Source organism: Ovis aries, chromosome 8 (assembly GCF_016772045.2).
Source record: "Ovis aries strain OAR_USU_Benz2616 breed Rambouillet chromosome 8, ARS-UI_Ramb_v3.0, whole genome shotgun sequence".
Taxonomy (NCBI): domain Eukaryota; kingdom Metazoa; phylum Chordata; class Mammalia; order Artiodactyla; family Bovidae; genus Ovis; species Ovis aries.
Window position 1 is genome coordinate 19,628,099 of NC_056061.1, and position 12,069 is coordinate 19,640,167.

General features: G+C 38.0%; 1 protein-coding gene across 3 annotated transcripts in view; it reads left to right on the forward strand.

Moving 5' to 3' along the window:
* The window catches only part of CEP85L (centrosomal protein 85 like), a 144,599-nt gene that overhangs the window by 44,576 nt on the left and 87,954 nt on the right, over window positions 1–12,069 (forward strand). The window lies entirely within an intron of this gene.

Consider the following 12,069-nt stretch of genomic DNA (forward strand, 5'->3'; position numbering starts at 1 on the left):
CTTTCATACTTGTTAGCATTTGTCTTACATATTGTGGTGCTCCTATGTTGGGTGCATATATATTTATGATTGTTATATCGTCTTATTGGATTGATCCTTTGATCATTATGTAGTGGCCTTCTTTGTCTCTTTTCACAGCCTTTGTTTTAAAGTCTATTTTATCTGATATGAGTATTGCTACTCCTGCTTTCTTTTGGTCTCCATTTGCATGAAATATCTTTTTCCAGCCCTTCACTTTCAGTCTGTATGTGTCCCTTGTTTTGAGGTGGGTCTCTTGTAGGCAGCATATATAGGGATCTTGTTTTTATATCCATTCAGCCAGTCTTTGTCTTTTGGTTGGGGCATTCAACCCATTTACGTTTAAGGTAATTATTGAAAAGTATGATCCCATTGCCATTTATTTTATTGTTTTGGGTTCGAGTTTATACACCCGTTTTGTGTTTCCTGTCTAGAGAAGATCCTTTAGCATTTGTTGGAGAGCTGGTTTGGTGGTGCGGAATTCTCTCAGCTTTTGCTTGTCTGTAAAGCTTTTGATTTCTCCTTCATATTTGAATGAGATCCTTGCTGGGTACAGTATCTGGGCTGTAGGTTATTTTCTTTCATCACTTTAAGTATGTCCTGCCATCCCCTCCTGGCCTGAAGAGTTTCTATTGAAAGATCAGCTGTAATCCTTATGGGAATCCCCTTGTGTGTAATTTGTTGTTTTTCCCTTGCTGCTTTTAATATTTGTTCTTTGTGTTTGATCTTTGTTAATTTGATTAATATGTGTCTTGGGGTGTTTCGCCTTGGGTTTATCCTATTTGGAACTCTCTGTGTTTCTTGGACTTGGGTGATTATTTCCTTCCCCATTTTAGGGAAGTTTTCAACTATTATCTCCTCAAGTATTTTCTCATGGTCTTTCTTTTTGTCTCCTTCTTCTGGGACTCCTATGATTCAAATGTTGGGGTGTTTAACATTCCCCAGAGGTCTCTGAGATTATCCTTATTTCTTTTAATTCGTTTTTCTTTTTTCCTCTCTGATTCATGTATTTCTACCATTCTATCTTCTATTTCACTAATCCTATCTTCTGCCTCCTTATTCTACTGTTGGTTCCCTCCAGAGTGTTTTTGATCTCATTTATTGCATTATTCATTATATATTGACTCTCCTTTATTTCTTCTAGGTCCTTGTTAAACCTTTCTTGCATCTTCTCAATCCTTGTCTCCAGGCTATTTATCTGTGATTCCATTTTGATTTCAAAATGGATTTTTGGATCATTTTCGCTATCATTATTTGGAATTCTTTATCAGGTAGATTCCCTATCTCTTCCTCTTTTGTTTGGTTTGGTGGGCATTTCTCCTGTTCCTTTACCTGCTGGGTATTCCTCTGTCTCTTCATCTTGGTTATATTGCTGAATTTGGATTGGCCTTTCTGTATTCTGGCAGTTTGTGGAGTTCTCTTTATTGTGGAGTTTCCTCACTGTGGGTGGGGTTGTATCAGTGGCTTGTCAAGGTTTCTTGGTTAGGGAAGCTTGTGTCGGTGTTCTGGTGGGTGGAGCTGGATTTCTTCTCTCTGGAGTACAATGAAGTGTCCAGTAATGAGTTACGAGATGTCAGTGACTTTGGAGTGACTTTGGGCAGGCTGTATATTGAAGCTCAGGACTGTCCCTGTGTTGCTGGAGAATGTGCATGGTATGTCTTGCTCTGGAACTTGTTGGCCCTTGGGTGGTGCTTGGTTTCAGTGTAGGTATGGAGGCGTTTGATGAGCTCCTGTCGATTAATGTTCCCTGAAGTCAGGAGTTCTCTGGTGTTCTCAGGATTTGGACTTAAGCCTCCTGCTTCTGGATTTCAGTCTTATTTTTACAGTAGCCTCAAGACTTCTCCATCTATACAGCACCACTGATAAAACATCTAGGTTAAAAATGAAAAGTTTCTCCACAGTGAGGGACACCCAGAGAGATTCACAGAGTTACATGGAGAAGAGAAGAGGGAGGAGGGAGATAGAGGTGACCAGGATGAGATGAGGTGGTATCAAGAGAGGAGAGAGCAAGCTAGCCAGTAATCACTTCCTTATGTGCACTCCACAGTCTGGACCACTCAGAGATGTTCACAGAGTTATACAGAGAAGAGAAGAGGGAGGAAGGAGACAGAGGTGGCCAGGAGGATAAAGAGGGGAATCAAAACAAGTGAGACAGATCCAGCCAGTAATCAGTTCCCTAAGTGTTCTCCACTGTCTGGAACACACAAAGAGATTCACAGAGTTGGGTAGAGAAGAGAAGTGAGAGAGAGCAGTCAAGTCATTAATCTCACTCCCAAGTAAAAATGGGTACTGAAGATTGGGTTCTTAGAGGTACAAAATTGATAATAAATACCAAAAAGCAAAGATTAAAAATCTAGAGTAGAGGTTGGATTTTCAAAAATACAATATTAAAGAAAGGGGAAAAAAAAACCTAAGTCACAAAAATTATAAAATATATATATATGAAGTTTGCTTTAAAAAATTGGGTCTCTTGTTTTTTTGCAAAGTAATGGTCATAAAAATGAAAATTAAAGGCATAGTAGAGGACTTAAAAATAAAAAAGAAATTTAAATTAAAGAATGATAGTAAAAATACTAAAAATATATCCGGGACTTTCTCTGGTGGTGTTGTGGGCAGTGTGGGGTCAGTTCATTTTCGGATAGTTCCTTGATATGGCTTATGTTTTTCAAGATCTATAGGCCCCTTCCTGTGTAGTCGGTACTAAGTACAGGGTGTTAATCTGTTGCACCTGTCACTTCCAAGGAGGTTCCCTCTGTTTTAGCTTCTTCTGTTTGCTGGTCTCTTCGGTGTCTAATTTCTGCCCTGGCACAAGAGGGCGGTGGTGGACACTTTTTAGGCTCACTTGTTCAGTCGTGCTGTGGGGAGGGAGGGATGCTGCAAACAAATAACACTGGCGTGTGCTTGCAGTGTCTCAGCCACACTGGGTTTGCCCCTGCTCACAGGCGTGTGTACTTTTCCTCTAGGTTGCTCTGCCGGGAACTGTCTGAGGCCGGCCCTGGGTTGTATGCACTTCCGAGGTCTAAGCCGCTCAGGTTCAGGTACTCAGGTAGTCCTCAGAGGTGCAGACTCGGTTGGACCTGCATTTTGTGCCCTTCCCAGGTCTGAGCAGCTCAGGTGAGGAGGTGTTTGGCAAGCACAGTCCCTGCGGCTTATCGCCACCTCCCCCATCCCTGCTGCTTGGTTTTCTGGGTGTACAGCCAGCGCACCTTCTCAGGCGGATTTTGATGTCCAGAATCCCAGGAAGTCTTAGCAATGAAGCCTGCTTGCAGTTTGGTGGATGATGCCTCTTTGGGGCCGTGACTGCCCCCTTCCGGCTCTGGCTGCCCTCGCCTGCCTGTTTCCGGAGGTCCTTAACTCTAAGCAATACAGCCGGTGCCTCCCTGCCCAGCCCCTGCTTGCTAGCGGCAGGTGCAGGCGTCTGCGCTGCTGGGGGAGTTACCATTGGGCTCATAATCTGTGGGTTTTAATTATTTATTTATTTTTCCTCCCAGTTATGTTGCCCTCTGTGGTTCCAAGGCTTGCCAGACTCGGCAGTGAGAGTGTTTCCTGGTGTTTGGAAACTTCTCTCTTTTTTAATACGCCCTTCCCAGGAAGGAGCTCCGTCCCTACCTCTTTTCTCTCTCTTTTTATCTTTTATTTTTTTTCTTACCTCCTTTCGAAGACAGTGGGCTACTTTTCTGGGTGCCTGATGTCTTCTGGTGGCATTCAGAAGTTGTTTTGGGAATTTTCTCAGCGTTCAAATGTTCTTTTGATGAATTTGTAGGGGAGAAAGTGGTCTGTCCGTCCTATTCCTCTGCCATCTTAGGACCGCCTCTCCTAAATGGTTTCTTTAAAACACCTCATCTTAATGTAAAATATCCTCTCGTTCTTACCCTTTTTTCTTTTTTACAGAATATTTTAAGTGTTACTAAGGTAAAAAGAAGGTGAAATGGTAAACCTACAGGTACACAACGCCAAACTTATACAGGTATAAATTATAACACATGGTAGTATTATTTCAGATATTCTGTGCTCATCCCCATACCTTAGGTAATATTTTAAGCAAATCGAGAGTTCTTTCTTAAACTTTAATTAAGATAGTAGTAATATTTATTTTGCATTTACTATGTGTAAGGCATTATAAGAGGTTTACGTGATTGTTTCAGTTAATAAAAAAATTACGTGTGGTACAACTCAATGTCCATTCTATAGGTGACATAAAGGATATTTAGACTGTTCTCTAACCTGTTTCCCTATTTTATTAAGGTTCATTTCATTGGTGAACAGCCTTATGTCACTGTAACTTCATAGCTTTGGCACTTCCAGGGCTCTTGATGATGGATACGCCCACAACAGGATCTCCAGAAACTGCAGTGAATTAGACAGTCAGTTGACCTTAACATTAATGAGAATATGTGCTGTATATTTTTGCAATGTGAGGTTTTATAGTTCTGATGTGGTGGTGGTTCAATCACTAAGTCATGTCTGACTCTTTGTGATGCCATGGATTGTAGCATGCCAGGCTCCTCTGTCCTGCACTATCCCCCAGAGTTTGCTCAAATTCATGTCCATTGAGTCAGTGATGCCATCCAACCATCTCATTCTCTGTTGTCCCCTTCTCCTTTTGCCTTCACTCTTTCCCAGCCTCAGGATCTTTTCCAGTGCGTTTGCTCTTTGCATCAGGTGACCAAAGTATTGGAGCTTCAGCTTGAGCATCAGTCCTTCCAATGAATTGTCAGGGTTGATTTCCTATAAGATTGGGTGGTATAATCTCCTTGCAATCCAGGGGATTCTGGAGTCTTCTCCAGCACCACAGTTCAAAAGCAACAATTCTTTGGTGCTCAGTCTTCTTTATGGTCCAACTCTCACATCTGTACATGACTGCTGGAAAAACCATAGATTTTACTGTATGGACCTTTGTCGGCAAAGTAATGTCTCTGCTTTTTAATATTCTGTCTAGGTTTGTCATAGCTTCTGTACATGATTAAAAATTTTTTCACTATAGAATCCTTCTAAGGTAAAGTATCTTGGACATGGAACAACAGACTGACTCCAAATTGGGAAAGGAATACGTCAAGGCTGTGTATTGTCACCCTGCTTATTTAACTTATATGCAGAGTACATGATGAGAAACGCTGGGCTGGATGAAGTATAGGCTGGAATCAAGATTGCCAGGAGAAATATCAATAACCTCAGATATGCAGATGACACCACTCTTATGGCAGAAAGTGAAGAAGAACTAAAGAGCCTCTTGATGAAAGTAAAGGAGGAGAGTGAAAAAGTTGGCTTAAAACTCAGCATTCAGAAAACAAAATCATGGCATCTGGTCCCATCACTTCATGGCAAATAGAAGGGGTAACAGTGGAAACAGTGTCAGACTTTATTTTTTGGGGCTCCAAAATCACTTTAGATGGTGACTGCAGCCATGAAATTAAAAGACGCTTGCTCCTTGGAAGAAAAGTTATGACCAACCTAGATAGCATATTCAAAAGCAGAGACATTACTTTGCCAACAAAGGTCCATCTAGTCAAAGCTTTGGTTTTTCCAGTAGTCATGTATGGATGTGAGAGTTGGACTATAAATAAAGCTGAGCGCCAAAGAATTGATGCTTTTGAATTGTGGTGTTGGAGAAGACTCTTGAGAAGTCCCTTGAACAGCAAAGAGATCCACCCAGTCCATCCTAAAGGAGATAAGTCGTGAATATTCATTGGAAGGACTGATGTTGAAGCTGAAACTCCAATGCTTTGGCCACCTGATGCGAAGAACTGACTCATTGGAAAAGACCCCGATGCTGGGAATGATTGAAGGCTGGAGGAGAAGGGGGCGACAGAGAATGAGATGGTTGGGTAGCATCATTGACTCAATGGACGTGAGTTTGAGTAAGCTCTGGGAGTTGGTGATGGACAGGGAAGCTGGCGTGCTGCAGTCTGTGGGGTTGCAAAGAGTCGGACATGACTGAGTGACTGAACTGAACTGAAGGTAAAATACAATTACCTTCTCTTCACTGAGAGAAGGTAAAAAATAAAACTTAGAAGATGTTAGTAACATATCTGTGGTTGCACAGCTGTTCAGGTGATGGAGGTGAGGTTCTTCAAATCTAACTCTAAAGGTATGCCCTTACCCACAGCATTAGATATCTGTTCTTGAAGTGAGAGACTAGAGGAGGAAAGCAGAGAGGTATAGTGTAGTGTGTGGGACAGGATAGGTAACACTAGACTGAGAAACAGGAGACTGGGATTCTATTTTGAGATCTGTACTTGCTCAAGTAATCTAACCTTTATGGGTTTAGTTCTTCGTTTACATATGGAATTAGGTCAGAAGTTATACACAGAATACTTTTTTGCTTGTGAAATCAAATAATTTCAAGGCAGTATTCAAAACAATTATGATTTATGTTCATTTACAAACCAGATGACTGTTTTCCTTTGCCCTGCATCTCTACTTAATTTTCCTGTTACTCTACATTATTGCTGAAACTAAAATTTTTGAATTTAAAGCTTTAAATGTGACATATAAGAGCATTACAGCTGTAGTAAATTTGCAGAAATTAAAATTGTTTGTTGGAGGTATATTTTGTATCTTTTTGGACCTCATTTTTACTTTCATAGTTATCCATCCATCCATCCATTCATACACTCAGGTTTTTCTATCATTTTGCATCTTGGCCCAGTAGAATATGATTTCCTGAACCTGACCAAGCTGACTGACCTGCATGTAGTCCACTTTTGAGACCTGTGTTGAACCCAGGTATTTCTGACCTGGAAAGACTCTCAGTCAGCCATGGGTTTAGACTGGAGGTTAATGACTTCACATTTCCCCAGGCATGTAGGTGGTTAGAGGACCAGATGATCATTTTTTTGTCATTTCTATCATAAAGTAACAGTTTTTTTTCCTGATAAAATTTGAATTTTCAAAAATCACTCCTCATAATTTGAGATCATTACAATTTGATTTATAAACATTTTTAGAGAGAAAGAACTCTTGCAGCTCTTTGCAAGTAAACTGCTAATGAGACCATCTAAATTGAAACTCATAAGAGATACCTAGAAAATGGTACAGTTGAAAGAAATTCTAAAAGCCTTTCAAGAAAACAAAAATACTACAGTTTTGGTGTAAATACAAAAAGGAGCCTTTTTTTTTTTAAACTGACCACCTTTTAAAATGAGTTTTACGTTGAATTGTTGACCTCTTTAAACAGTAGCTAGATTGTACTTTAGTTAAGTTGCCAGTAGTCTGACTGCAGATCAGAAATGCTCCCCCCACTTTAAAAACCAGCTTTTCATCTTATTTTACATAAACTTACAAAATGAAGTTTCTTAGTTTGTTGTGAATGATTGCTAAGAGTGTACAAAAAGGGCTTGAGAACTAACTTGTGAACAGTATAAACTTCTGTAATTATTTTAAACAAGTAATTTTAGAACTTTTCACTCAATTTCTGCCTCAGTAGGATTTGAAGTGACTTCACAAAATACAATTGAGAAGTATAGTTAAGAAAAAAGGGTGATTGGTGATAATGATTAGACAATAACCAAATGAGAACCAATATTTGCACATAATTGTGTATTATTACTGTCAAGTACTGTTGCTGAAAGAATAGGTCATATGTTTAGCAGTAGGGAAATAGAAGCTTCTCATTATAACAAGTAGAAGCAAGCAGTTCAGGAGAGTATGCTTTTCATGATCTTGATACCTGATATACAGTTCTCCTAATGTTCTTGATGGTTATTTCTGATGATTCTTTAATCATTCTCAGTTTTTATACCATAGTGCCAAAATAGGACTTAATATTTTAGGTATATCTTTTGTAAACATTTAGCTGGATTTAAAAATTATGCAGACAGTTCTTTGGATTTTTACTTACTATGATTGTTAAATTTTGATGCATTTTTAATCATATTGTATACTTTCTGTTCTGCTTTTCTCAAGCTTTTTCTTTCTTACCTTCTTTTGATTTACTTTTTCTATCATGACATTTTCCTTCCAGTGTATCACAAGTTATACACACATATCTTTTAAAAAAATCTTTACTGAGCTATAACTCATATACTGTATAATTCACCCATTTAAAGTCTACAGTTTGCTTCTTAATATAGTCTCAGAATTGTTCAACTGTTATACAATCAAATTTTAGAACATTTTTAAGCTCCCCCTCCCCTAAGAAAGCTGTAATCTCTCTCTCTCCATCTTTCCTCCCATCCCCTTAAGCAGTCACTTGCCTGTATAAAGTTCTTTGTTCTGAACATTTCAGATAGAGTCATCTAATGTGTTGCCTTCTGTTCCTGATTTTCACTTAGTGTAATGTTTTCTAGACTCATTCATGTTGTAGCACGTATCAATACTTCTTTTCTTTTCATTACTATATAATATTGTACCACTTTTTATTTATCCGATTATCAATTGATGGATGTTGAGTTATTTTGGCTTTTTGACTACTGCTAATACCTCTGTGGATATGTTTTCATTTCTCTTTGGTGTATACCTAGGAGTGGAATTGTTGGATCATATGGTAACTCTTATTTTTGATTTTTTGAGGAACTGCCAAACTGTTTCTTAAACAGCAGTACTATTTTACACTCCCATCAGCTTTGTATGAGAGTTCTAATTTCTCCACATCCTTGCTGACACTTACTATCTGTCATTTGGATGATAGCCATCCTAATGGGTGTGAAATGGTGTCTCATTGTGGTTTTGAATTGCATTTCCCTAAAAATGTTGAGCATCTTTTTGTGTGCTTTAATAAGACCATCTGTTTATCTTTGGAGAAACGACTTTTCAAATTTCACATCCATTTTTACATTGGGTTATTTGTATATTTATTATATAATCTAATTGTGTTTCTTATATAATCTGAAGTCCCTATCAGATATATAATTGCAAAGATTTTCTCCCATTTTATGGGCTGTCTTTAAAACTTTCCTGATGGTATCATTTGTAACAAAATTTTTTAAAATTTTATTCAGGTCCAGTTTATCTTTATTTTCTTTTGTTGCTTGGGCTTTTGGTATTGTATCTGACAGATTACTGCCTGACTTAAAGGTCATGAAGATTTACACCTATGGTTTCTGCTAAGGGCTATATAGTTTTAGCTGTTACATTTAGGCCTGCGGTTCATTTTGAGCGAATACTTGTTGAAAGTATAAGAGAGGAATCCAGCCTTATATTTTTTTGCTTGTGGCTGTACAGTTTTGAGCTCTCCCTATTCTTTTAGTTGTTTAGAAATTATAATATGCATCTCTAACTTGACTATAATGTTAGAATGCTGTTCCATCCTTGTTTTATTCATCATAGTTGTTATTTTGGTTTTCTTTGCCCTCTTTTTGTTAACCCACAAGTTAGATATTGTTATGTAACCATTGTTGTTCTTAGGTTTAATCACATTTTTTTTAAAAAAATCTTATTTGTTTTTACAACTCAGGACTCATTTTTCTTTTTTAGTGAAAGAACCTTAAGGAATGTTAGTATAATTTTAGTGAGTCTGTTGGTGATAAGTTCTGTTTTTGTTTAGCAGGATTATATATTTGCCTTCATTCTTGAAAGATAGCTTAGTGCTCCAAGCAATTCTTGGGTGCCAATTATTTACTCTTAACTTTCTGGAGATATTTCACTGTGCTCTGGATTCCATTATTGCTATAGAGAAGTTGGCTATCATTCTGAGACTTGTTGTATGAATAATCTGCCTTTTCTCTCCAGCACATTTCATACTGTCTCGTGTTCTGTAGTTTCCTTATGATAAGCTTTAGTTCTGTCCTGCAGCTGTGTATGTGTAATGGTGAAATTGTAAACCCTGAGGAGGGCTATTTTCATATTTTATTGTGAATAATATATTTGCATAGTCTTTTCTGCCTAGCACAGTGCCTTGTACATTATACATTGCTAGAAGATTGTTTGGTTGAATATTATTGAGTTTCCTTATATAGCTCTTTTCCTACCAGAGCATAGTTAAGAATATTTTTAAAATATTTACCTAAAAATATAAGGAATGCTTAGAAATGTTCATTTGTTTAAAAAATGGGGAGAGTTAAATGTGGATTAAATTTTTTTTTCCCCTCATGATACATTATCACGGCATTAGCAGGGACAGGAAAAAGTCATGGTGGTCTGTAAAACTTAATTATTGTCTTTGGGTTAGGCTTAATATTTTTATTCTAAATGTAAAATACTGTATTTTATATTGAATGAAAATATAAGCTATTATTTATATTTTGATATGTTTATACGGTTTCCTGATTATTTTTTAATTGTAAACATTTATGATTTCTTATTATACTGTAGATCTGGAAGGTGTGGTTTTTTTAAAAATCTAATTCCTTTTTACTATAAGAAAGAACAGAGAGACTGTCGCTACATGTAAGAAGATAGAATCATTCTGGCGTGAATTGGCAGATAAGAATGACATGACCGTGATTTGGTTCAGAATTCAGAACCTTTGTTGTCTTGGATGTAATTCACTTGCATTATTAGGTTACAGCAGTGTCCTCTTCTGTTTTTCCCCTATAAGCTGAAAGCTGCCTGCAGTCATTAGCTTTTCTGTGTTCTCTGTGACTCCTATAAACCCTGTCCTCTGGCTTTTAAAAGAACTACCTTCTGCTGGTTTCAGATTTCACTGTTCCAACTTAGATACTGCTGGATGCCATCATAATAACTTGCCTTTGAGATTTGTGGCTACACTTAGGTAGTATAATAAAGCACATTAGGAAATGCATTGCATCTGCCTCTAATTGATTCATTAGGCAAAATAAATTAATTTTCGATTCATCTCTAAGAATGGTCGTTTTCTTTTCAGGTATCTGTCCTGTCAGATGTTTAATTCTTTGTTCATTAATTTATGTTGTGTGTGTGCAAGTGTGTGTATGTGAATATGTGTGTGGATAGCTGCTGTTTCTGCTGCTGCTGCTAAGTCGCTTTAGTCGTGTCCGACTCTGTGCGACCCCATAGACGGCAGCCCACCAGGCTCCCCCGTTCCTGGGATTCTCCAGGCAAGAACACTGGAGTGGGTTGCCATTTCCTTCTCCAGTGCATGAAAGGAAAAGTGAAAGTGAAGTCGCTCAGTCATGTCTGACTCTTAGCGACCCCATGGACTGCAGCCCACCAGGCTCCTCCGTCCGTGGGATTTTCCAGGCGAGAGTACTGGAGTGGGTTGCCGTTGCCTTCTCCAGTGTGTGGATAGAGTAAACTCTAATTCTGAGTTTTCACAGAACAAATTCTGAATGTCACAGTAAATCAGTTTTTACAGTGAACCTCAGATACTGTTGATAGTTGGGCTTGAGATATTTAATCTTGAAATGGAAGGTTTCAGAACTGAAATCATTCACAAGTGTCCTGAATAGAACATTGTACTGAATAGAACAGCAGAATCACTTATTAAAAAGTGATGTTTCCTGGACCTTCTCTACGCTTTAACTGAATGAGAATCTCTTGGAGTAGCACTCTAGATACCAGGTAACTGTGTTTTGTGCTGAAATTTGAGAACTTTATATGTAAGTGAGTTTTGGAGTAAATTCCATTCTTAATGTAATGTTCTATGAACAGGATATATTTACAGTAGCTTTTAGATTTGTAGGAGTAAATACTAGTGTGATGTAGAATTGGTTTTTATCACCAATTGTTGATTTTCTATGCAGTTTGAAAATATTGAGCTGGCAATGGTAGACAGGAAGTTAGCACGTTTTCAGATAGAAGTAGCATCCAGGACTGGTGAAGTTTCAGCTAGTCTCAGAAGTTTCTGCTGTGGCATGGAATGTGAGACGGTCACTTCATATATAATTCATACTTTAGAAGCAGCGTTCTTTGATATTTCAGACTCTTTGAGGTGACACAATAAAACATCTTCGCAGAAGTTTGGCCAAATGGTAAATTTATGCTCTTTGGAAAGAGATTAAAATAAGACATTGTGTAAAGTAGAATGTGAAAGCATCCTTTCCTTTTCTCCTCTTTCTACCTGTGTTTATTAAGTTTTGAGTATATTCCTCCAGATGATTTATGTGCCCATGAATATGTGTGTACTTATATACACAGCTTCCCTCATAGCTCAGTCATTAAAGAATCTGCCTGCAGTGCAGAAGACCTGGCTTT